The following is a 4,653-nucleotide window of genomic DNA, read 5'->3' as shown; positions in this document are numbered from 1 at the left end:
CATTGTTCACCTTCGTAATTTCAGCGATGCATCCAATCCTGATTCTACAACACTGCTGGTAATCTTGGGTGTGGTCAAAGACTATTTTCTTGCTGCCCGTTTATCTGGTTATCCAACATTTTTGATGATTTGATGTTTCATGTGCATGGGTTTGCATGGCACTTTTTTAACTGGCCACTTCCGGCGGGACACCTGGAACCGGTTCCGGAACACAACCGGTTCAAATACGGTATGAAACTATTTTCCTGCTAACCATTAATCTGGTTATAGAAAAAGCCACTCTTTGATGTGTCGCATGCATGGGTTTGGTTCACTGTTTTAATTGGCCACTTCCGGCGGGATACCTGGAACCGGTTTCGGAACACAACCGATTCAGATACAGTATGAAACTATTTTCCTGCTTACCGTTCATCTGGTTATCGAAAAAGCAGCTCTTTGATGCGTCGCATGCATGGGTTTGGTTCAATTTTTTTATTGGCCACTTCCGGCAGGACACCCGGAACCGGTTCCGGAACACTATCGGTTCAAATATGGTCTGAAACTACTTTCCTGCTCACCATTCAACTGGTTATCGAAAAAGCCGCTCTTTGATGTGTCGCATGCATGGGTTATGTTCACTTTTACATTTGGATACTTCCGGCAGGACACCCGGAACCGGTTCCGGAACACTACCGGTTCAGAAATAGTCTGAGATTATTTTCCTACTTCCCGTTCATCAGATAATCGAAAATGCCGTGGTTTGATGGGTCGCATGCATGGGTTTGTTGCGTTTTCATATCTGGCCCCTTCCTGGGGTACCGATCCGGAACACCTAAATGGCCATAACTCCGGAACGGCTGTACCGATCCGAGCCATTTTCAATAGGAAACAATGGGACCAGATTCCGCGTCGAATGAACCGTCGGTCGTTAAATTCGGTTGATGTTTACTATCTAAAAATGAGGTGACCTTTTTTGTACACATACACACACACACACATACATACACACACACACACACACACACACACACACACACACACACACACACATACATACACACAGACATCATCTCAACTCGTCGAGCTGAGTCGATTGGTATATAACACTTGACCCCTCCGGGGGCTCTATCAAATTTTCGTTTTTGGAGTGAACATATAGCCTTTCGGTACACTTGGTGTACGAGAAAGGCAAAAAAATCCCTAGAGGAATCTCTAGAGGAATGCCTGGACGAATCCCTGTAGATTTTTTTAGAGGAATCCATGCAAGAATTCTCAGAGGAATCCTGGAAGAATTCCTTGAGGAATTTTTGGAAAAATCCCTTGAGCAGTTCCCGGAGGAGTCCCTTGAGGAATTCCCGGAGGAATCCCAGGAAGAATTCCAGAAGAAATACAAAGTTTAATTTCTGAGGGAATTCCAGAAGAAGTTTCTGAGGAAATCTCAGTACTGAAGAAATTGCTGAAATTCCTAAGGAAATCCTGAAATCGTGGATTAATTCCTGGAGGAGTTTCTGAAGAAATCCCAAGAAGAGTTCTTGCAGGCATTTTTAAAATAATCCCGGAAGTTGTTCCTGAATGAATTGTAGAGGGAATTCGCGGGTGATTCCCTGCAGGAATTCTTGGGGAAATTTCTGAAGAAACCTCATGAGGAATTCCTTAGGGAATCTCAGGAAAGCTTTCTTAGCGAATTCCTGGTAGCATTTTTGTAGGAATCCCTGGAAAAAAAATCTGAAGAAATCTGTGTCTGTAGTAATTTCTGGGCGAATTTTTGATGGAATACTTGTATGGACCCCTATAGATTTTTTTGTACAAATGTTTTAAGCAATTACTGGATTATTTTCAAATAATTGCTAGTATAATTTTCTGAAAGATTTTTTTCAATAAATTCTTGCAAAAATACTTCGCATCATTACAGATGGAATTATTGGAGCAATCTCTAGCGGAATTCCGGAAGGAATATATGGAGAAATCCCTGCACAAGGATCTCTGGAGAAATTCCTGAAGGAAACCTCAAAGAGGAGGAACCACTGAAGATATCCCAGGACAAATCCTCGAAGATATATGAATTCTCGAAGGAATCTCTTGAGGAATCCATGATGGAATCGCTGCAACAAGCTATGGAAGAAAATCCTGGAGGAATTATTTATACTCATATAGTTTACGAAACTATGAACAAATCTAAAACAGTCATTTTGATTCCTCAAAACTGCAATGCCGATTTGCATATTCACATATCTGGCGCCCATCCCGCTTAAAAGTCATTATAAGTCAGCCCCCCCTGGGCCCCCTCCAGAAAAAAAATCCTAGGTACGCCAATGGCGGGGAGGAGGCTCCACTCCATGTATTGAAAATACGAAAAAAAAAAACGATGAAAGTTTAAAAAACGGCATCTTGCCCCACTTTTCCCCATCCTTCCTTTTTGCAAGGCTCTATTAATTGGAATTGAAACGATTTCATCTGAAAAGTGGTTATTTCCATGCATTCTTCACACCAAATTTTTCTTCAATGTTCCAGCAAAATTTTTTGCTGGATACAAATCAGCAATGGACTGTTTTACTGATTATCAGCGTTGATTCGACATTTTGCTGAAGCTCAGCTTTATTGAGTGTGTGTAGTGACGGCTCGGCAACTGGAGGCCGGATTCGCGCGCGCGTTGCCTTCGGTGCTCCGATTTTTTTTTTCGTTTCGCATTTTTGGTTCGATTGATGGCAGGCGATTATCCGGTGAGTTTGTTCCTTGTTATTCTCTTTCTATGGATTCTACATCAATTATTATATTAATACAATTTTATACCATATATTTATAATATCCTCTTTTCAAATCTTTTAATTGACTTTGTATAGTTCGTCACCATGAGTGTCGACTTGGATTTTTGTTCCATTTTGTCACTGTTCGGGATGGCATTTTACAAACTATGTCTTCTTTTTGCAAGAGAGTTCGTGGGGCAATATCAGGCTGGATTTATGGGTGAACGCGCTACAACGGACCAGATGTTCGCCATCCGCCAGGTGTTGCAGAAATGCCGCGAATACAACGTGCCCACACATCACTTGTTCATCGATTTCAAATCGGCGTATGATACAATCGATCGAGAACAGCTATGGCAGATTATGCACGAATACGGATTCCCGGATAAACTGATACGGTTGATCAAGGCGACGATGGATCGAGTGATGTGCGTAGTTCGAGTATCAGGGACACTCTCGAGTCCCTTCGAATCTCGCAGAGGGTTACGGCAAGATGATGGTCTTTCGTGCTTGCTGTTCAACATTGCGTTAGAGGGTGTAATAAGAAGAGCGGGGATAAACACGAGTGGGACGATTTTCACGAATTCCGTTCAGCTGCTTGGTTTCGCCGATGATATTGATATTATTGCTCGTAAATTTGAGACGATGGCGGAAACGTACATCCGACTAAAGAGTGAAGCCAGGCGAATCGGATTAGTCATTAATGTGTCGAAGACAAAGTACATGATGGCAAAGGGTTCCAGGGAGGAATCACCGCGCCCGCCACCCCGAATTCATATCGACGGTGATGAAATCGAGGCGGTTGAAGAATTCGTGTACTTGGGCTCACTGGTGACCGACGACAACGACACCAGCAGAGAAATTCAGAGGCGCATTGTGGCAGGTAATCGTGCCTACTTTGGACTCCGCAGAACTTTACGATCGAATAAAGTTCGCCGTAACACGAAGTTAACCATCTACAAAACGTTGATTAGACCGGTCGTCCTCTATGGGCACGAAACATGGACCCTACGTGCAGAGGACCAACGCGCCCTTGGAGTTTTCGAACGGAAGGTGTTGCGTACCATCTACGGCGGAGTGCAGATGGAAGACGGGACTTGGAGAAGGTGAATGAACCACGAGCTGCATCAGCTGCTGAGAGAACCAACCATCGTCCATACCGCGAAAATCGAGAGGCTACGGTGGGCGGGTCACGTCATCAGGATGTCGGATAGCAACCCGACTAAAATGGTTCTCGAGAGTCATCCGACCGGAACAAGAAGACGTGGAGCGCAGCGAGCTAGGTGGGTCGAACAAGTGGAGGACGATCGGCGGACCCTGCGCAGAGTGCGGAACTGGAGACAAACAGCCATGGACCGAGTGGAATGGAGGCGGCTACTATGTACAGCAGAGGCCACCCCGGCCTTAGCCTGACCGGTAAGTAAGGTAATCTTCTTTTTATTGAATTTAATTTTTTTTGTGCAATCTCTAAACGACTATGTATCTGTCCATGTATATTTGTTGTATATATTTTTATGAATAAATATTGAGCGATCACCTTACGTGGGTGGTCGATTGTTTGCTTTCCGCGTGAAGCGAGCAATAGCGCATCAGTTTGCATGTTTTGACACGCCTTTTGTTGTAAATCTTGAGTGTCCACCTGACGCGGGTGGCTGATTGTTTACAGGGTGCGGCAGGAAAAAATGCGAAAAGTTCAAGGCACTATTACACGCTAAACATGGGATATATATGACTATTTTTTCATGACAGTGTACCAGTAAATGTCTATATTCTAGCACTGAAAAATAAAAATGAACACATTTGATGTTTAACATGTGATAATGTAGGCCTAATTAGCGGATATCAATAAACTGCGCGCCCAATGGTCATTAAACAAAATGACTATAACAGTAACAAAATTAGCTCAAATTCGATGAACAACCAGACCACA

The sequence above is a fragment of the Aedes albopictus genome, chromosome 2 (genome assembly GCF_035046485.1).
Source record: "Aedes albopictus strain Foshan chromosome 2, AalbF5, whole genome shotgun sequence".
Classification (NCBI taxonomy): domain Eukaryota; kingdom Metazoa; phylum Arthropoda; class Insecta; order Diptera; family Culicidae; genus Aedes; species Aedes albopictus.
Note: the sequence above shows the minus strand (reverse complement) of the source record.